This window comes from Psammomys obesus, unplaced genomic scaffold (assembly GCF_907164565.1).
Source record: "Psammomys obesus unplaced genomic scaffold, mPsaObe1.curated_primary_1811, whole genome shotgun sequence".
NCBI classification, from domain to species: Eukaryota; Metazoa; Chordata; class Mammalia; order Rodentia; family Muridae; genus Psammomys; species Psammomys obesus.
Window position 1 is genome coordinate 14954628 of NW_026596079.1, and position 22686 is coordinate 14977313.

Below are 22686 nucleotides of genomic sequence, written 5' to 3' on the forward strand. Positions count from 1 at the left end.
GAATGAGATAAAATTTATAGAAAAAACATTTAAAAAGTTACAATGGGTTTACATGAGGCAGAAGGGGAAAGATTATCTCAAAAAAAAAAAAAAAAAAAAAACAAAGGAAAGAAAAGATGCACCCCTCCCCCAAATTTAGGGAAAGAAGGAAGAAAAAGTCAAATACCTTGCCCTGTGGAACTCACTGAAGGCAAACTTGCTTTGCAGTGTGTTTGTGTTTTGAGTGAGAAGGGTTTAGAGCCAAGTTCAAAAATACAGAAGGGCAATATGAAAACAAAGAGAAAACATTGTAGAAAGTTCATGATAAGATGGGACTTTTTCTCCAACTAAGGACCATGCATAGAGAGGACCTTAACCCCCTGTTCAAAGGAAGCCAATTGATTGCTCAGTTTCCAAGTGGGAAGGGGTACAGGGGCTGTCTCTGACATGAACTCAATGGCAGGCTCTTTGATCACCTCAACTGCAGGGTGCAGCCTTGCCAGGCCACAGAGGAAGATGATGCACCTAGTCCTGATGAGAACTGATATGCTAGGGTCAGATAGAAGGGGAGGAGGACCTCCTCTAACAGTTTACTGGGGAAGAGGTATAGGAGAAGAGGAAGGGTGGGTGGGAGAGGGAGAAGATGAGGGAGGGGGCTCCAGCTGGGATACAAAGTGAATAAATTGTAATTAATAAATATGTAAAAAAATTAAATAAAAAAAATAAAAATTAAAAAAAAAGATGTGACTTTTATATAATACCTTCCCCCCGCCTTTGGAATTCATAATCTCATTGCTCAAAAAAAAAAAAAAAATGACAAAGCAATGAATTCACAGGATTGTTACTGTCTCACACCACCACAGCCTTGGAAATGGCTCACGGGAAATCACTCATTTGTGTTTTTCTGTCTAAGGATGAAAATGAATAGAAAATAATGGCATTATTACTGGTGGTATACAGATGCCCTAGCATAGTTTCTAGGAGTCAGAATAAGGTATGAGAGCAATAAACATTCACTCTTGTTTGATAAATGCCATGCCCTAGGGTTAACCAAGAGGGTGAATCTTCTCACTTGTCATGTGACAATAATCCCATGCTTTAGGGTTCCAATTTTGTTAGTAACTCTCATACTTAAAGCAGAAAGTTCTAGGTAGAGAGTTGTGCCAAGTGTCAGGGTGGAATTCATCCACTTTTACAGTTGGGTAAATGGAGGCACAGAGAAATTAATGACATGCCTAATATCACAGAGTTAGAAAGTAGTATGGCTGAGCTAGCAGAGTTGCTCAGTGGTAGAGGAATACTTACAATGTGTGATGCTCTTGACTAAACCCTTCACCACAAAACAGCAACAACAACGAAGAAAGACTTTAAATAAAACAGTAGGACATGGAATTGACTCAAGCAGCCTACTCTAGCCCCAAGGTCCTCCTTGCCACAAAAGATTGCAAAGGACACAAACGCTTGGCTTTGCACTTGCCAAATACTGGCACTGTTGATCCCCTTAAGGAAAGAAAAAGGGGCTGTGGTGAGTGAAAGTAGTATTAAAGTGCAGGAAATAAAGTATCAGGCTCCGGAAGATGGGTCAGGTGGTGCCTCTGGGATATGAGGGGATACTGTACTGTGGAACAAGACAAACTCTTACAGAAGAAACTGCATTTTTTTAAATATATATTTTATTTATTTATTATGTATACAATGCTCTATCTGCATATGCAGTTGCACGCCAGAAGAAGACACTAGATCTTATGATAGATGGTTGTGAGCCACCATGTGGTTGCTGGGAATTGAACTCAGGACCACTGGAAGAGCAGGCAGTGCTCTTAACCTCTGAGCCATCTCTCTAGCCCAAGAAACTGCATTTTAAAAGTGGTACAGACCCTCCTTTTTACTGGGTGGTCATTTAACAAGGAGACTCTGGACAGGTTTTGTTAGTTGATGGCCTGCCTTGATTCAGCCATGTGGTGGAATTTTGGAGAATAAGGCTGGAAAGGTTAAGAGGTGATGACTGGCCTCTAGTACCTAGCCCAGTGCCTGGACTCAATGACATAGTTGCCTCTGAACATCCATGGGGGATTGTTCGCAGGACCCTTATACAGACAGCGAAGTCCTCAGTTGCTCAGTTTTATTCTATAAAGGCACAGTATTTACATAGAACTTACTGTCATCTCCAAACAATTCCATAGACTTCAAACCATCTCTACACGGTTCATCATACTTCCCACATCATATATCCGATGTAAACAGTTGCTATGCTGTATGGTTTATAGAAAAGTGGCAAAAATAAGGGTTGTACATGCTTGGTACTGATGAAATTAATTTTCAAAATGTTTTGTTCTGAATTTTCAGATATAGAACTGACTTTGGATTGTGTCTGTGGAATTCTTTCAACAAGATTTTTTTTCTAGTGTGCATGTGTGTGCATGAACACATGAGTGTGTGCAGCACTCACAGATGTGTGTCTACATACATGTGGAGGCCAGAAGATTACCTTACAAGTCATGCTCAGGAATAATGTAGTATTAACTGTCTTTGTGTATAGCTCACCAATTAGACTAGACTGGCTGTCAGTGAGCTCTAGCGGTCCCTGTCTCCATCTCCCCATTTCTGCGATTACAGCCTGTGCGGCAGCCACATGTGACAGTTTTACATGAGTTCTGGACCAAACTCAGGTCCTCATGCTCATGAGACAAGTGCTTTACTGAGCAAACCTTCCCCAAGCCCAGAAAAAAATTATTTTGTAACACTGAACTAGCATTGGGGGATATAGCAGCCAATGAAATGGCACTTCTATTCTCATGAAGGTCATGTAGTAAAGATGGATTAATTCAGATGTTAGGCATATTTATTGACCTACTTATAGGTTATAAAAACAGAGGATTGAATCAAAGCTTGGTCTTGGATCATTGTATGTTATACAGGGTGGCACTAGCATTGTGGACAAAATCACTTCGCTTCTTTTCCTTAATGAACTATTTATCAGGATGTTTTGGCCATCACCGAGTGATAGACAATGCCTTGCTTTACAAAACTTCAGTGTGACATTAAGCAAGGACACAGTGGCCATCTTAGTAGACTTAGAAGGCTGCTTCCCTACATAGCCTGATGTTTTTTTTTGATAGATGCATTATAGGTCTTTTGTCTTCACCTAAATCTGTGTTTCTTTCCTTTTAGGCACAGATTCAGATTTCCCAGCCTCAATTTCTACTAGGTGGGGTATAGGAAATGCTATGCACAGGCCTGAGCTCCTTCCACGCTCGCTGCTGATAGGTAAGGGAAAATGGTGCTGTAGTGTATGAGGAAGCCTAGATTGAAGGAGACCACATCTCTGAACAGGTCTGCTGATAACCCTGATCACACACAATGAGCAAGCTTTGGGATCAGTCAATGATATGCAGAGATACCTAGCTAATTTCCTCCATTTTTAGTGCCACAGCCAGGGAAGGGAATGCCACAACAAAGGAACAGTGTAGACCCCTGTACCTAGTGTATTGAAGACAGTGATAAGTATCTGTAAGTACACAGGCCAGCCCCACAAGAAAAAAAAGCATGCTGTCCCAAATGTTGAAGGTATCTCTGAGATACTATTTTTTTTTAATTTTTAAATTTAAAATTTTATTAATTACAGTTTATTCACTTTGTATCCCCCCTGTAGTTCCCTCCCTCCTTCCCTCCCAATCCCACCCTCCCTCCCTCTCTCTTCCTTACCATGCCCCCCTCCCCCCAGTCCTCTGATATGGGAGGTCCTCCTCTCCTTCCCTCTGATCCTAGTCTATCAGGTCTCTTCAGGAATGACTGCATTGTCTTCCTCTGTGGCCTGGTAAGGCTCCTCCCCCCTCAGGGGAAGGTGATCAAAGAACAGGCCAATCAGTTCCTGTCAGAGACAGTCCCTGTTCCCATTACTATGGAACCCACTTGGACACTGAACTGCCATTGGTTACATCTGTCCAGGGATCCAGGCCATCTCTATGAGTGGTCCTTGGCTGGAGTATCAGTCTCAGAAAAGACCCCTGTGCCCAGACTTTTTGCATCTGTTGCTCTCCTTGTGGAGCTCCTTCCTCTCCAGGTCTTACTGAGTTACTAAATTTTATTGCATAGTATCATTTTAAGCCTGAGGTAATATTATAGTAAATGACAGTAAACATTAACGGGAGGATCATTTGTTTATTCATTCAACACACTTTTAAATATTTGTGCTATGCCAGGCAACTCTCACAGACACCGGAGATAAAAAGGTGAAGAGGACAGGTAATGGCATGAAACTGCCCTCGTGAAGGTGGTGTTTTACGGTGGAGGGAGGGAGAGGATAGACAGTACCCCATACAGCACCCGGTGTATCAGTGGCAATAGGTAAACACAGAGGAAAGAAGACTGAACCCGGGAGAGGAAAGCCTTCCTGACAGCACTCCATCAGCATCTCTTATTGGAAGTGCTCCTGTGGCAAATGCTCCACGGTGCGGATGCTGCACCAGTCTCAGTCTGCAGCCCTGCTCTAGATCCCCAGCCATAGACTAAGGACTTAGCCGTGTGCAGGGTCTCTTTCCTTGGATGTCCTCGATCAGCTTAAATTCCACATGCCTCAACTTGAATTCAGCATTTTGTCGTACTTTTCTTTCCTCTCTGTTAATTGTAAGTCAGTACAACAACACACACCTACGCCCTCTTTTGGATAGCGTTTGAATATATTTTTCCTCTTTATCTCCACCACTTAAATCTTGATGAAATTACTTTGTGTAGTTTTGAATTCCTGTCTTGTTCCAATTTCCATCAAAGCCTAGGCTCTGATCGCCACTTTCCTTCCCTTAAACAATGTCACAATTGGCTGAAGAGATAATCAACGCTCAGATGGGGGATAGTCCACTTCCCAGGGTCCACCAGGAAAGGAGGTGTTGTTTTTCCTTCTCTTCAGTAATTCTGCTTTTGAGAATCCCTTTCTTGTGTCAGGAGGAGAGATGTGCAAATACTATTCCTATCTGTACTGTTTGACTTTGAGGGCTAGTGTGTCATTGGATGTCATTGCTGTCTATAGAATATCCTGCTAGATCCTGTCCCAAACACTGAATATGAGCCACACTGTACTCAGTTGCCTCCAACACAGGAAAAGGTGCTTGTTTTGCTGTTCTGTCTTAACCAGTATCAGATGAGTCACTTGTCATTGGTGAGGGTTGAGGAGGGTTTAGAAGTGATGGCATTGTGCAGAACTAACTATCCATCTCTCATGCAAATATGTAGCCAGAGAAAATGAGAAGACCTTCCATTATCTCTCAGCAGCCATGTACTATGTATTGTGGATTCAAGCAGCCTTGGATTAAAAGGAGTCAAATTGTGTGTGTACTGAATATGTCCAAATTTTTATTCTTGTCATTAGCTTGTAAAAAATATAGTGTAGCAACTGCTTATGTAGAATTGTCAATATATTAAAATTATAAGTAATCTAGGGATGATTTAAGTACATAGGGGCATGTTTGTAAGGTTTATACAAATATCATCTATCTATCTATCTATCTATCTATCTATCTATCTATCTATCTATCTATCTAAGAAAGGGTTTTTCTTTGTAACCTTGGCTGTCCTGGAACTCACTTTGTAGACCAGACTGGCCTCTAACTTACAGAGGTCCTCCTGCCTCTGTTTCCCAAGTGCTGGGATTAAAGGTGTGTACCACCATTGCCTGGTTCAGACTTTTATTTTTATGCTTGTAGTATTAATTTTTTTATTCTTTAAGAATTTCATAGGTGTTTACAATGAAAGATGATCATATCCACCCAACTATTCCTTCAATTATCCCATATTTCACCTGACACATCCTTTTCTTCATATCTTTTTATCTTTCTTTTAATTAGCTATTGAATCTCATTAGTGCTCATATGTGTATGGATGTGGGGCCATGGACCATAACATGGGAAACTTACTAGTGCCCAGAATCTTCTTTTCTTTTATGAGTTCCATTTATTTATCTATCTGTTTATTTATTTATTCTTCTATCTTACATTACATCTTCATTGCAGCTTCCCTCCCTCCTTTCTTCTCAGTCCCCCACCCCCAACTCAATTCCCCTCTTTCCCAGATCCACTTCTCCTCTGTTTCCCTTCAGAAAAGGGCAGGCCTCCCAGAGATATCAACCAAACACTGCATAAGAAGCCTTACAGAAGGACTAAGCACATCCCCTTACACTAAGGCTGGATGAGGCAACCCAATCTATAAAGAAAGATGCTTCTCCCTTTGCTTGCAACTCTCACCTGCGACATCTCCTCAGTAAGGGTTGAGGCCTTTTGGCTGACTTGATGTTGTGCAGCTCTTATGTAGATAACTACAGCTGCTATGAGTCCAGGAGTTCAATAGTCATATCATGTCCAGAAGACAGCATTTCATAACAGTCCTTCCCATCCTCTGTGATGTTTTCTGAGCCTGGTGTGGGGGGTGGATGGGTAATAAAAATGTCCCATTTAGATCTGAGCACTCACACTCTCTTATTCTCAGCACTCTGGCTGGTTTTGAGTGTCTGTATTAACTACTACCCAGGGCAAAAAGAAGCATTTCTGACCAAGCCTGAGGACAGCCCAACTCCCTGGGTATAAATCTAAAATTTAGAAGGTATTTTGACAATATGACCTTTTAGCAAAATAACAAGAGCAGGCTCTACCTTGCATAGACTTTTGAGCAAGGTTATAGTACCACACATAAAATTTTCTCCTGTGGAGGAGGCCTCAAATCCAATCAGTAAGCAGTTATTCCATAAGAGTTGTGCCACTATTGCAAGTCTTGAATGACAGATCAGTATGTTAACATGCAGGGACCAAAGCTGAGTAAAACCGTTGATGTCATCCTCTCTAGCAGCCTACTTAGCATCTTTCAGCAGTATGAAAGTTTGCCAGTGGGGAGGATGTTTTCTTGTTACTTTGAAATTGATTTCTCTCTGTCCTACAGCCAAAATGGGTCTCCTCAGCAATAGGTTCTAAGCATCAAATGCTTTACTTCTGTGTGCAGTAGATAAGCATCCATAGGTGTTTCTTACAGATGAAGCTTTTTGCTTAACAGTCTTTCTTTTTAAGATTATAATATAATTACATCATTCCTTAATCTTTTTTTTTTTTTAATCTGTGCCTGTTCTAATTTTCTGATGTGGAATCTGCAGAGACAACTGATTATATGTTTGTCAAGTGGTAGAAGACAGCAGCTCAGCTTTTAAGAGGCAGAGAGTAGAAACAGAGACCCATATTTGGATGAAAGCAGAGGAGAGCTGACATGAGGTAGCAGAGATGTGAGTACTGGGAGTAACCAGTTATGTGGCCTGGGTCAGCAATTTCAAAACCTTTCAGAACTTTGGTTCCTTATCTGTGAAGTGTGTGCTCAGTGAAATGGAGAAAGAAGTATGGCTTACTGAGCAAAATGAGGTGCAGTGAGAACGTTTCAGAGTTCCCCATAGCAGTGAATGCAAAAATGCTTTGCAGGTCACATTCTGGTTTTCTTAGTTCTGTTATTATGGCCACATCACTTCCTGCTCCTGAGCTTCACAGTGACAGTGAAAAGTTCCATTTCTCAGGACACTGGGGAATAAGTGTAAAGAGAATTGGAGGTTCCTGCCACAGGGCCCGTGGGATACCCATTCATGATGGTTCTTTGTGGGAACTCAGGATTTGAATGTCTCACTGACTTGTAAGGTTGATTTGAGTTTTTATTACTGTGTTCATGTCCTGCTCTTCCATGCTTTTCCTGATGTCCTAGGTGTTCTTCCAAGAACTCTGACACGATCAATGTTGATCCCATGATCAGATGGCCTTTCATGAGATTCACTATTAGAGAAATGGTGTTCTGAATAATGCATCCCCACACTAGCCTGGGAGCCTCACTTTTGTGTCCTGTCCCGCACGTGTCTTAAGGTATGGTGTTAGAGGAAGCCTATGAGTGAAAATTTCACTCATCACTAGGCAGAAGCAGAGGTGATAGCTGAGCACCTTCTGTGGGAATAGACTTCGAAGGAATGAAGTGTGTAATGACAGTAGCTGCATATTAGAAACCAGAATGAACCAAGGAGTTAGAGAAGCAATGCTGACCACCACATATCGGAGGTGGAGAATGCAGAGCTGTTCAGGGACCTCTTGGGAACTGGAACAGATAATGAAGACGAGCAGATGAAATACCCTGGGTCCCTTAGAAAGATTTTTCTCCCCACTTAACATTTTTTTTTTTTTTTTGCTTCTTTGTTTGTTTTGTGTGCATGTGCCATGAAGCCCTTGTGGCCACAGGACAACCTGAAATTCTCCCTTTCTACCATATTGGTCCTGAGAATCAAACTCAGGTTATTAGGCTTGCTGGCAAGGGGCTCCTCTTAATAAGCCATCTTGCCAGCCAGAGCAGGAGAGCTGAGGGTAGGAATGGCACCTTCACTCAGTCTTCAGGGAGCTTTGTAAAGTGGGAACAGAGGAGAAAAGAAGAGGAAGAAGGAGGAGAAGGACATTTTCCTTGGATATAATTGAAGTTAGTGAAATTTATTATGAAAACAAAACAAAACAAAAACAAAACCAGAAAGAGCTGTCCTCAAGCATCCTGTGATAGTTAATTTTTTATGTTAAATCTTTTGGGCTACAACACCCAGAACTTTGATCAAGCTATGTGTTTCTGGAAAGGAAATTTCTAGATGAATTGAATATTGACAGAAATAGACTGAATCAAACCCATTGCTATCCATCATGTAGGTGGCTTTTTATCAAATCAAAAGAAAGTCTTAGTAGAGAAAGACCAGACTGATGGGAGAAAGAATTCTGTAGTAGATGGCTTGAGATGAAACACTTCTCAGGCTCTTGAACCTGCAGATGTCCCCAGTGGAGTTGGGATTTACCAATCTCAACAATTCCTTAAAATATTTTTTTTTTTTGCCTCTTTCCTCTTATGCATTTGAAACCCTGATGAAATGCTTTCAGTGAGTTTTATTAGTTCCTCACACAAGTGAGGAAAGAAAAATGCTTAATATTAGGGCCGAGTCCATTAAAAATGGTAGACTATGAGTGCAGGATATCCACTGGTAGCGTACCTTGGATCCTATGACGGGCGCTACAGTACACAAAACTGCCTCTGTCAGGAACGAGCTTCTTCATTTTCAAAATGAGTTCTGTGGCCTGCTGGCCACGGCCAGCCTCACTCAAGTACCAGCTCCTAGTAGCTCATGCTGCTCATTGGCCACTCCAACAGCTATGCAGTGTCAGGCTTAGCCTTCCCTTCTAATTCTCATCTTCACGCTCCAATCCTTTTGCCTATTTCAGTTTCTCAACTCACGTTCCTGTCTTCACCAGAAGAGCTTTCCATCCTCATTTCAGACATGCTAGCTGCATGTCCTGGACTTATCCAGCCCAGCATTTATATTATTTATTTGTTTGTATTTTCTATTGTGTGTGCATGTAGAGGTCAGAGATTGGTGTCTCATGGGTCTTTATCAATCACTTTTAACCTTATTTTTTTTTGAGACAGGGTCTCTCACTAAACCTGGAGCTCACTGATTTCTCTAAACTGGCTGACCAGAAAGAGCCCAAAATCTTCCTGTCCCTGCCTCCCCAGAACTGGTATTACCAGTATGTAGCACTGCACTGGGCTTTTTATCTCGATGCAGGGGATCTGAACTCAGGTCCTCATGCTTGCATGGTCTCCACCAACTATTCATTCATTTCCCTGCAGTTCTCGGCATCGGGAACTAAGCTCCTTCTCTGCTAGTTTTCAGTGTGTTCACTTATTCTTCCAGTTGCCATCTTCTTTCAAGCTCCTGTGTTCTTTTCTAAGTAAAGTCATCGGAGGCTTTTACTCATGCACCATTTGAATAGACTAGCTCTGCAGATACGGTTTACCTAGGGCATCGGCATATCAATTTGTTCCCTGTTTTTTTTTTTTTTTTCAGTCTCCTTGCCACCTGCATGCACTAAGGGAGATCAGAGTCCAGTGCTGGGCAATAAAGCTATTGGGGAGCAATCTCTCTGCCCTGGGACAGGTACATGGGTTACAGCTTCCCCCACTCCTTTGCCTTATCTTACTGCTTTTGTTTCTTCCTTCCCTCATTTCTTTTCAGTATATAATGTATCTTATTTTTCAATCAATTTTATAGGGGTATAATTGACACATAGTAAACCAACATATTTAAAGTAACCATTTGATAAGTTCTTATAGGTGTACATACACAAACCCATCACCACAGCCAAGATAATCCATGACCCCCAAGGTATCTATGTCCCCCTGTTATCTCTTCTGCTCTCTTCCTTATTATAGTTTAAATCTTATATAAACACCTTTATGCACTATGAACGATTTAAAACTCCTGATGTCTTTTACTCAGCATAATATTTTGTGGTCCATCCATGTTGTCTTGACTTCATCATTTTTAATGTCAAGTAGTAGTTCATTGTATAGATGTACCACAATTTTTTTGGTATCTATGGTTATATGGCTGCTTTGATTTCTGAGCATCACAAAACAAGTCTCTGTAAACATTTAAGAAAAAAATCTTTGTATAGATGTTGCTTTTTCACTTTTTCTGGGGTTAAAGTCTAGAGAAATGTGTAGATCTCATGTGAGGTGTCATGGTTTGATTCTGAAATGCCCTCTCACAAATTAATATGTTGGACATTGGGTCCACAGGTGGTGCTAGTCTGGAAGATAATGGAAACTTTAGGAGGTGATACTTAGCTGGAGGAAGTAGGTCACTTTGGATGTGACTTTGCACTCTATTTCCTGTCTGTCATAAGGAGAGCAGGCTCCTCCACACACTCCAGCCATCATGACATTCTGTGTTACCAAGGGCTCAGAATGAACTGAGCCCAGGTAACATGAACTGAGACTTCTGAAGTGAACAGTCAAAATAAGCTTTTCTTTCCTTAGTCATTTATGTGAAAGGCTCTGCCAGTGTAAAGTTTTACTCAGACATTTTAAGCCTGGCTCAGTGGCACATGCCTGTAATCTCAGCACTCAGGGAGACAGAGACTGGTGGATCTCTGTGAGTTCAAGGCCAGCCTGGTCTACAATTTGAGCCCAGGTTAGCTAAGGCTACACAAAGAAACCCTGTCTTGGGAAAAAAAGACATTATAATCAATTATTCTTTCTTCCCCTCTCTGCCTCAGACTCCCTTATTTGTTTCTGAGGCCACTCTCTGGGGGTGAGAACTCTGTTTATGATCCTCATTGGTACCCCCTTGCAAAACACATAGTGCCTGGGGATTAAACCTAACAATAAGTTTCCATATAGTAATATCTGTGGCCAGGTGAAGACTCTGAGTGTCTATATCTTTGTTTATAATTCTCTGCTCATTGGATTTCGGGAGAAATTAAAAGAAAATGATCTCTAGATTGTACTATGCCAGCCATTGTAGTAAGAGTTGACTCATAGGGGACTCTTTTAGTATTGTTTTTTGGCAACAAAGGTGTTATTGTTCCCATCTGCTATTAATGAGGACAGGGCAACTGAAATGGTGGTACTTGTCCAATACTTCATTGCAGAACTGAGATTTAAACACACAATTTTCCTAGTATGTTAAACTCTCTCCATAACATCTAATGGCAAGGTCATTGAGTGAGGTGTGACAGACACTAGGAACTTGGTGAACAAAGAGTGGTTTGGGAAGAAGGTTGCAATTAAGTAGGGTGAGATACAATTCACTGGCAGTGATAATCATGGCGATCAGATGGCTCTGAAGGGCATTATCCAGGAGGCTAAGGGACATGAGCTTTATTCTACAGATGACTAAAATAACATGGGGCTTAGAGTCAGTGAAGAGCAGGATTGGACTCCTGTTTAGAAAGTTTGTCCATTAGTGATGTGAGAAGCAGAGGGAGAAAGAGTCTGGAACAATCCTTCTCATGCCACAGGAAGATGGAAGACCACAGCAATGAACAGGCTAAAACAACTGGGCACTTAGGTAGATGTCGTAGGTGTGCCCACTCATCAAGGCTTTATGTAGTCATACTCTTTCTGTCACCATGGTCAGACAAGAAGAGTGAGGCCCAAAGGAGAAGCAACACTTGTCTCCTACATCACAGAACAAACCCTCAAGGGATGTGCCCCATGTACTGGCTCATAACTGTCTTCAAGTTATCCACTGTGGGACTGAAATTTGTACTTACATTGTCATGTCAGAAATCCAAAGATGGCATTCCTAACCCATATATATGGGGTGTGTTTGCTTTCTCACTCACCAAACCCCATCATAGGGTAGATCCTGGAGAAGGGGCAGACCTTTATGAAGGCTAGCCCCGTTCTCGGCCACCCCTGCCAGGTACTCACATCCCTCTGCTGCTATCTGCTTAACCATCTTCAGTGACAAAGGCTTCTCTCTCCCTCAGGTACCCTGAACATTTTCTTTACTTTTTGGTTCTCTGAGTCAAGGTCTTAGGTATCTAGTCCAAGCTGATTTTCTAAAATGATTTTTTTTATTCTTATATTTTTACTTTACATGCATTAGTATTTTGCCTGCATGTATATCTGTACGAGACTGTCAGATCTGCTGGAACTAGAGTTATACACAGTTGTGAGCTGCCATGTGGGTGCTGGGAATTAAACTCAGGTCCTCTGGAAGAGTAACTAATGCTCTTTACCACTAAGCCATCTCTCCAGCTACCAAGCTAATCTTGAGCTTGCAGTTCTCCTGCCTTTGTTTCTTAAATCCCAACATTATAAGCTTGTGTCCACTATCCTTGCCTCACACATTTTGACATAAACATTATAAACATTTATTCCATTAATTAAAAAAAATCTAAAATCTAAAATATGGGTCAGGTATCTTTAATCCCAGCACTTGGGAGGCAGAGGCAGGCAGATTTCTGTGAGTTTGAGGCCAGCCTGGTCTACAGGCAAGTCCAGGACATCCAGGCATATTACACAGAGAAACCCTGCCTCAAAAACAAACAAACAAACAAATAAAAAATATAAGCCAGGAAGTGGTGGCACACATCACTGCACTTATTCCCAGGACTTTGGAGGCAGAGGCAGGCAGATCTCTGTAAGTTTGAGGCCAGCCTGGTCTATAAAGTGAGTTCCAGGACAGCCAGGACTGTTACACAGAGAAACCTTGTCTTGGAAAAAAAACAAAACCCGACCAAACAAACACAAAAACACAAACCAGCCAACCAAACCAAACCAAACCAAACCAAAACCAAAAACAAAAAACTAAAATATGCTTATTAAGATGGTTCCCACTCATCTCCATTGAGGTGTTTTTAATTCTTCTCTCCCGACCCCCCGAAGGAATATCTTCCTGGCAGCCTTGCTGTCAACATCCTGACAGGAAGGGAGATAGTGTAAAGAGACACTATTGACCCTCCCTCTGGTGATCAGACTTAAAAATAATGGACTCCAAGAAATATGACTTTCTCCCAGAGATCACATTCTGGAAATAGGAAAAGGCTGAAAGTCTGGGGTCAGTCACCATGATTTCTCACAGTTTTGACAACTTGTCAGATCACCTTGTAGGGAAGACTGGAGCTCAGATGGTAGTTAGGGTTGGAACCACACCTTGAGCAGGACTACTCACTTATGCTCTCTGTTTAAATTTAATCCTTGTGTTCAGACACCGAAGATTCGTTTGGAAATCTCTACATCTCTTTGCCCCTCTTCCCAGCATGGCCACATTGCATGAGCCACCTTTTTCTGTTTACAACTATTGAATGTTTACTTAGCTGGTCTTTTGAGAACTGGTGGCTAAAGTGGACTTGTCAGGGGTCCTGTGCCCACACTCTGGCCCTGACAACTCCAGTAACACTGCTTTTCCTCTGGGAGGCTGGCCAGTGAAGCAACCTATCAACAAAACATGGCTGAAAACTGGACTTCATAGCACCTTGTAGCTTTGTACCTGGCACCCCTTTCTGTGTTTCTTGTTCTCTCTCTGGGAGGGGATAGGTGAGATCTTTCTGGAGAGGCTTCCATTCTCTTGTAGCCTTTGCTACTGGAAAGGGAAATTTTATCTTTTTTCGTTCTTTCTTTCTTTTCTTTTCTTTTCTTTTTTTCCCTCTGAGTCCTAATGAGCTTGGCCCATTGCTTTTGGTATTTTCCCTGAATCTTTTGGCCCCTACTCCAATGGCAGTTGAAGGTAAGGACTGGCGCTCTTGGTACTATCTGGGACAAAGTTTAACAGAGATTTTTAAGGAGTGCTCTTTGCACACAAAGCATTGCCAACCAGGCTGCCGCTAAGTGGCTGCATTTGAACTACGACATTCAAACCCCAGTAACACGATTAAAGCTGGAAATGATCAGCTGGGATTAGAAGGATTCAAAGGGTAATTGCTTCAGGGCAAGCTGTATTGCTCAGAGTATAGCAGGGACGATGGGTAGAACAGGAATTAATTATACTGGGATACTTGTTTATTTTTACAGAGACTTTTAAAATCATTTGGAATTGGCCAAGTTGTGCCTTTTCTCCAATACTCTTGGGTTTGGTTAACTACTGAGGGTTTGTCTGCCAACTGCAATTACTTCCATTCTTGGAAACCATAAAGGCACACAACCATACTTACCATAAATCAGCGTGATAAATCCTTTTATTGCCTTTGTAATAATGATGCCGAAATTTGTAGAGTGCTCATAACATTTTCAAAAGGCTTTCACATCTGTTATCTTGGTGTGTCTTTGCAGCAATCCCACAAAATGGCTCAGGGCTGGCACTTCAGTTTGGAGATCATGATGGTAGAGAAGACCAAAACTGTACAACAGGTTAGTGTCAGAGCTCTTGCAGCCCACAGTGCCTGCCTCTCACACAGGATGCCTGTTCTGTTGTACTGGGAGGGGGGAGGGGTGGGTAACAACTTGTTTGCTAATTAGGCGGGGCTGGGTACTGCCAACTTGGAGTGAAAAAGTCAGTGTAAAGGTGTAAGTAGAGGTTGAAACTCATTAATGATTTGGCCATTTAAACTGAGGGTGGGGAAAGTGAACCATATCACTGGTGAAGTAACAAAAGTGCATTCTATATGAGGCTCTACTAATAAGCCCTAAGGAATGAACTTTGGCTTAGAATTGATAACCTTGTCTTATTTCTGCCCTTTCTCCTTTCATGGCTTTTGTATTTATCACACAACTATGCCACAAACACCTTAGTTTCCTCTCTGAGCCATAAGTCTATCTAATCAAGACCTTAACAAGTAGTACAATTAAGGCTAAATGAAGCATTGTATGTACTCGAGCCAAAGAAATCTGAGGCACTCTGGTCACTGGCATTTTTCTATCTGACGTGTGCTTGTCGGGACATCATCATCAAAAGCCAGTCACTACGGCTGATGTTTCGCAGCACATTTCACATCCATGCTTGTCTTAGTTTCTATTGTTCCTGTATACCATAATCAAGGAAGCTTATAAAATAAAACTTTTAATTTGGGGCTCACTGGTTCAGAGGGTTAATGTCCGTGACCATAATGGTGGGGAGCATGGCAGGCATGACTCTACATCAGAATCTGAGAGCTTTCATCTTGGTTCACAAGCTCAAGGCAGAGAGAGGGAGGGAGGGAGGAAGGGAGGAAGGGAAGGAGAGAGAATACCTTGAAACCTGGAAGCTCACCCCTGGTGACACACCTTCAACAAGACTACACCACCTAATCCTTCTCATCCTTCTCAAAAAATTCCACCAACTGGGGACCAAGTATTCAAACGTTTGAGTCTATGGGGGCCATTGTCATTCAAACCACCACAATGTTCTAAGGAGTGTTTAATGCCTGATTGTGACAGAATGGGTTGATAGGATGTCAAAATCTGGGCTCAACAGATAGAGGTAAATGAATACAGGTGAATGCAAACAGCACCTGAGAAATCTCCTTCCAGCTCTGAAGTGCACGTAAATCCCAGCTTCCGTGACTACTCCGAGCCTGTCATCCTGCTTCAGCATTTGTTCTGAAGATGGAGTTTCCACACAATACTTGTTTCCGATTATAAAGCCACTGCCAATAGAAGCAAAGTTTCCTGATTTCCCAGACTGCTTCTGTGCAGTTTATTGAGAAGTAATCACCCAATAGAAATCATTGCTCTGTTCATTATGTGAAATGCAAAACAAAAAACTAGCTTGCCTTTAAGCCAACACACAAAAGCCGGTCACATTCCAGGAGTAGGGAGAAAGCTTGATGCACAGGAATGCTGGCTGTGCAAAGCACAAAGACCTGAGTTTTAACCCTCTGCACTCTTGGAAAGGGCTGAGCATTGCCATGAACACCTGCAACTCTAGGGCCTTAGCAGGTAGAGACTGGAGGATGGCTGAGGCTTTCTGGGTGCCAGGTTAGCTCTGTTCCAAAGGCATGAGGTGGAGAACGAGCGACAGCAGAACCATCCACACCCTCCTCTGCCTTCTTCTGGACACCCACACCTCTATACACATGTGGTGTGCATCACATAAACACACACACAACACACACACACTCTCTCTCTGTAAATTCAGTAGTGTTTTGTATAGTAACAACCAACTGTCTGAAAGAGAAATTAAGAAAATAATTCAGTTTATTATAGTTGAAAGCAAAAAAAGTACATGGGAATAAAAAAAATTGTTTTTGAAGCAGAATTTCACTCTGTAGCACAGGCTAGCTTCTAACTCCTGCTCTTCCAGCCACAGTTTCCCATGTTCTGATTTCATTGAAATGGGCCACCATGCCCAACAAGTGAAAGAATTGTATCAGGTACTTATCAAAAGACACACAGAAGCCACAGATGTGTTTTAAAAGGCCCAGAATCAGCAATTATCATAGTTATGCAAATTAAACTCACAGCGTGATATTGTCTCCTACTTGTTAGAATTATTTTTGTTGTTAAAAAGAGGAAAGAAAACAATTGACAGAAAGGATGTGGAGAGAAATAAACACGCTGTTGGTGGGCATATAATTATTATACTCAATATGAAAAACAATATGGAATTTTCTCAAAAACTAAAAATAGAACTACTAGGCTTGGGGTAGGGGGCAGCTCAGTGGCAGAGCACCTGTGAATGGTGTGTAAGAAGTCATGTGGTTTGATTGATAGAACAAAAAAAGGATTGCATAGCCAAAGGAAAATGACATCAATACAAAGAACAACTTTCTGCTCTGTTCATTGCAGCAATTTTCATTATAGGCCAAATATGGAGTCAACCTATGCGCTCATTACTAGATGAGTAAAAAAAAAAGTGTATAAATAGTTCTATCATCATTCAAAAGAAGAAAATTCTTTCAATTTTCAACATCAGAAGGAAATCTGGAGGACATTACACTAAGTGAATAAGCCAGGACTATGAAGGCAAATGTCACATGATTTCCTTTATACACAAAGCCTAAAAGAGTTAAGCTCAAAAACAGAAAGTAGAAAAGGTGGTTATGAAGGGCAGGAGTGGTATTGTTTGGAAGGGTGTTCTAGAAACATCAGTCTAAGGATGCAAAAGTTTAGTTAGAGAAGAGACTAAGTCTAAAGATTTTTATATGATATGGCCTTCCTTCCTTCCTCTTCCTTCCTTCCTTCCTTCCTTCCTTCCTTCCTTCCTTCCTTCCTTCCTTCCTTCCTTCCTTCTTCCCTTCCTTCCTCTTCCTCCCTCTCTCTCTCCTCCCTCTCTCTCCTCTGTAGACCAGGACACAAATTTAAGAGATCGGCTTGCCTCTACCTCTTGTGTGCTGGGATTAAAGGTATGCTGGGAAATTTTCAAAAGACATTAACAAAGTAGATTGAAAGTTATTTATTTAGTGGCTGGAGAGCTGGCTTGTGCTGCTATCCACTCAGTAATCTTGTCAATCTAAAAAATAGGTCTCAAACATGCTCACCATAAAAACTAACTCATTGTGGGTAACTATATACATTAAGTGGTTCAAAGCAGATACTCCACAATGTATACATATTTCAAAAAATGTTATGCATTATAAACACATATAAATTTCATTTGTCAATTAAACCTAGACAGTTGAAAGACTTTCCAGACACAACTCAATACATCTGTCCCCAAACGCTATCTGTAATGGCCCTGTTATTCAGTACCTCAGATTCATTGAGTGACTCTTTCCATCAGTGTCTGCATCCTTGTTCATAGGTTCTGAAGTGCAGGTGAATAGGATGATAGTGTTGCCTTCACTGAAAGTACTATAACCAGATGAACATGAATGTTGGCATCCAATCTGTCTGGAGTTAGATCCTGGATTTATCACTTGTATCAATTGTTGAGCCTCTCTGGAACTCAAGTGGCCAGTTGTTGGAAAGCATCTGGCACAAAACATAGCCCAGTTGTGCCAGGCATGTGTGGGTCCCATTTTATAGTTGGTCAAGACCTTTTCCTGACCATGAACCCAGACCTCACTTTTCCCCTTTCTCTCTATGATCCTCCAAGCATCTTAATCTAACCATTCTTTAACAACTTAATATGAAACTTAATATGCCTTGTTCATCTGCATAGAACCTTTCCTGTATTCTTGGCTTAGGAGACATTGGCATTCCACCATCTCTTGTATGATCAGAGTCTGAGCCTAATTCTTTGTCTTGACAGTAGCCCTTTGAACACAAGAATGTGCTTATGGTTTACAAATAAACTCCCACGCCTGGCACCAGAAAATCTAAGGCTTTTTCTCTTGTAGCTTGGATCCAGCTGCTTGTCTATTGCATCCAGAAAGCCACTGTTATAGCAAAGTTTGTCCTTATGTTAGTGAAACCTGGTAGAATGGCTCTGCACACATGAACCCAGACCTGGCATACAATTGCTTGAGATAGAGACTTAGCCTGTTTTCAGTGTGAATATTTCTGGGTATCTGAGAGGATACACATTTAAGAGAGGAACTGCTTAAAGGTAAGTAACCCATTCTGGTTGAATATGCATTGCTGGGTGCTCACAAACCTGCAGCCATAATTCATGTTACCATGAAAAATCTATGAAAATTCTGTGTCTTTATGACCGTGCATCTATGTTACAGTCTCACTTTCAACATTTACAGATCTGATGGTGTACACTGGAATATATCATTATTGTTTGAATTTTTAGATTATGAGTAAGGGTGAACAATCTTATGTTTGATCCCTGACCGATGATCATGTTTCATATACTTTATTGTATCTTTGCAAGAGAGTGTTGCATTTAACAAGGTCAAATTCATCATGTCTTCTTTCATAGTTTGAACTTCTTGTGTGATTCTCACTATTGGGAATGGTGTCCTTCTACTAACCAGGAAGTACAAGCAATATGTGGAATAAGTGGAGGCTGATGCAAAGGAGAATTATGGCAGGAGTTTCCTTGGAAGGCTTGACTCTAAATCCTCACTTCAACTTGTCATAGCAAAACTGCATGAGAATTCATAGGGAAGGATGGACCTAATCCTCTGTTTTCTTAAGCACTAACATCTTGCATAGTTAACAGTATGATATGATCAAAATCAGGAGATGCACCTTCATTCAGCCTACATAATTTATTCCGATTTTATCACTGGTACTTGCTCTCCTGGGTGTCAGTATCTGCTGAGTCTGCTGTAGCTTTATCACTGGCATAGACTCCATAACCCACCTCTGCAATCAAATCACAGATTTATTCCATGACCACAGGTCCTGATGCTGCCCAACCATAGCCTGTGATTTTGTTTAAGTATTTCAAGACATTGAAAAATAAAACCAATTTTGTTTTTTTATGACTTTAACATGATATGTTTAACTTTAGTATGAAAATACCAACATTTTTTGTATCTATGAAATATTAGTTTTAGGTTCCCTGGGGATGCTCAAATTCCTAAGTGTTGGAGAAATGTATTTTTATAAAGCAATGTAGTATTGACAACATATATCTATCATCTCTGGATGACTTCTAATAATTAGTACAATGCATATGCTATATATTAGTTTTTAAGTGTGTTTCTTGGAGAATAATAGCCATTATTGGTACATGTTCAGTACAGACAAAAGTGTTCAAATATTTTAAGCCCCAATTAGTTGAATCTCTATGTATTGGAAAATGTTTCTGTTCTTGTGATACAATACCTGATTCATGTAGCTTAGGGAGGAGAGGTTTATTTTGGCTCACAATTTTTTTTAACTTTTTAAAATTTTTTATTAATTACACTTTATTCATTTTGTATCCCCCCATAAACCCCTCCCTCCTCCCCTCCCAATCCCATCCTCCCTCCCCTTTCTGCATGCCCCTTCCCAAGTCCACTGATAGGGGAGGTTCTCCTCTCCTTTCTGATCTTAGTTGGCTCACAATTTTAAGAGTTTCAGACGAGCCAGGTGGTAGTGCCACACGTCTTTGATCCCAGCAATTGGGAGGCAGAGGCAGGCAGATCTCTGTGAGTTTGAGGCCAGCCTGGTCTACGTAGGAAGTTCCAGGACCGCCAGGGCTACATAGAGAAACCTTGTCTCAAAAAAAAAAAAAAAAGAAACAAAACAAAGAGTTTCAGTCCCTTGTGAGGAAAGATGGCAGCTAGGGCTAGGTTTGTTATGGTTATGGTTATGGTTATGGTTATGGTTATGGTTATGGTTATGGTTATGGTTAGGGTCAGGGTCAGGGTCAGGGTCAGGGTTAGGGCTTACTTAACAACTGATGGAAAACAGAGACATGTGACTGAAGTGGAGCTGTTCCAGAATCCTTGAGCCCTGCTTCTCAGGCTCCATGTTTGCCACCTAAGCATCATGTCCAAAAGCCCCCAGCAGCTGTTTTCCTAGCAGCTCTGCTAGCCAGAGGTCAAGTGTTCAGACACAAAAATCCATGGGGGGGGATCATTCATATTTATACCATAACACCGTGAATTTGGACATTGCAGATGTGGAGGGAGACAATACACACAGCATACAAAGCAGGATGAGCATGGCCTCTGGAATCTGGTGTGCCTGTGTTTGCAACACTGCAGGGTAACCTTGAGTCACTTTTTCTAGCCTTGTTGATGAGGAAATTGGGGAGGCATGTAGCCTTGTTGAACAATTACCAATGTGTCTTGAGAGTGATAGTTACTATAATTAAGGCTTCTTTTCTCAGATGCCAACCTCATTATTCTGATTTTCTTCTGAAGGAGTAGGAATTGCTGCTGCCTTTGTTCCTACTCTCCATCTTAGCTTTTGGTGCAACCTATTTGGGAAAGTCTTTAGTTCATGTATGTCTTCTTTTACTTTGCTCCTGTGGAGGGGAGTATCTGCCACAGAAGCTTCCTAAGTCCATCACTGGGGCCTCACACCTCCCCTTTCTTTGTGTCTCACACATTTTCTGTTTCATCTACAGTTTACTGGGAAGCTGCTGGCCTTGGCTGCCTGGCTCACTGGGAAAATCCTCCCTGTGCCTGCGTTGACATGCTGGGTGCCCTTTTAAGGGGACTGCCACAGAGGCATGATGGCTCCTGATCCAAGCACAGAAGACCAAACGGGGTGAGTCCGCAGCATCCTTCCAGTGGAAGAAGCTATTCTGGGAAAAAAACCACTCCAGTCATCCCATTAGCATAATCTCAGGAATTAATGACTTGATTGATATCCCACGTTTCCCTGCAGTTTTCTATAAATGATAACGTATTAAAACGAGATGGAGGAAAGAAAACATGACACGACATATATTATTTAGGTGTTTGCAGAGAGGCCGGCACACAAACACACACAATTTATCAACAGTCTTTTTTTTTTTTTTTTTTTTTTGCATGGTGTTCTGAGTCTGGAACTGCCAAGAAATGGAATTAATTTCATAGCAGGTGATTCTAGACTATTTCACATGGGCCATCTGTCGCTTCTTCATTTACCTCTCTGCTGTTACAATAATTAATCATTTCAGGCATAGGCTTGGCACAGGAAGCTCTACCACGGCCGAGAGAGCTACAAGAGGGAATAGCATTGAATTGCTTGCTCTAAAGAAGTAGATTTCTATGAAGCAAGGATGTTCACATTTTTTTTTAACTTGCTTTTGTCTCTGACACCACTGTCTCAGGTGTTGGAGGCAGCTTCATAGAGTATTGCTGCAATAATACATGTTCTTTTTTTGTGTGTGTGTGCAGCAAAAGAAACCGAGTTCAGGGAAGTTTCATCAAATGCTTAGCCTCACATAAGCTAATAGACAAGAATGGAGACCCAAACTTCAGCTTATCAAATTTTTGAGCCTTAGTCATCTCTTAGGGTTTGAACCAGAGATGTCCTGCAGGCTCATATTTTGAGTGTGCATTGGTTACTTTACCCCTGGCTTTGGCAAAGTACCTGTCAAAGCAGTTTAAGGAAGGAAGGGTTTACTTTAGCTCATGGGTTGAAGTTCCAGACCATCATTGGCAGGAACAACATGACAGTGGAGGTGTGAGGAAGATGACCACACCACTGCATAGACAGGAAGCCAAGAGTGATAAATGTTGATGCTCAGTTTGTGGTCTCCCCCTTAAGGTCTCTTCCCTTTGTTCATGGGATGGTGCCACCCTCATTCAGGGTTCATCTTTACTTGTTACACTCTTTGGTAATGGCCTAGAAGTGTGTCTCTTAGGTAATTTTAAATCCATTTGTGATGGTTTGAATGAGAATAGCCCCCATAGGCTCATATATTTGAATGCTTGGTCCTGAGTTGGTGGAAGTGTTTGAAGGTTAGGAGATGCAGCCTTGATAAAAAAGGTATGTCACAGGTGGTTGACTTTAAAGTTTCAAAAGCTCATATTCTTCTCAATTACAGCCCCTCCTACCTCTTGTTTATGGATCAGGTATAAGCTCTCACCTACTGCCCTGCCTGACTGCCTCTGCCTGACTGCTGCCATGATCCCCACCACGATGGTCATGATCTCACTCTCTGGTACTGTAAGCTCCAATAAACTGTTTCTTCTAGAAGTTGTC

At 41.5% G+C, this 22686-nt stretch overlaps 1 long non-coding RNA gene across 2 annotated transcripts in view; it reads left to right on the top strand.

Annotated features, from left to right (window-relative positions):
- Nucleotides 1-22676, top strand: part of LOC129690583 (uncharacterized) — a 38920-nt gene extending 16244 nt beyond the window's left edge. The window contains exons 1-4 of one of the 2 annotated variants that reach the window (XR_008722331.1): nucleotides 3192-3246; nucleotides 14578-14655; nucleotides 21119-21261; nucleotides 22529-22676. This is a non-coding gene — a long non-coding RNA (uncharacterized LOC129690583). Of the gene's footprint in view, nucleotides 1-3191; nucleotides 3247-14577; nucleotides 14656-21118; nucleotides 21262-22528 lie in introns of those variants that run through there. The other variant, XR_008722330.1, reaches the window with a different exon arrangement.
- Nucleotides 22677-22686: the final 10 nt, after the last annotated feature.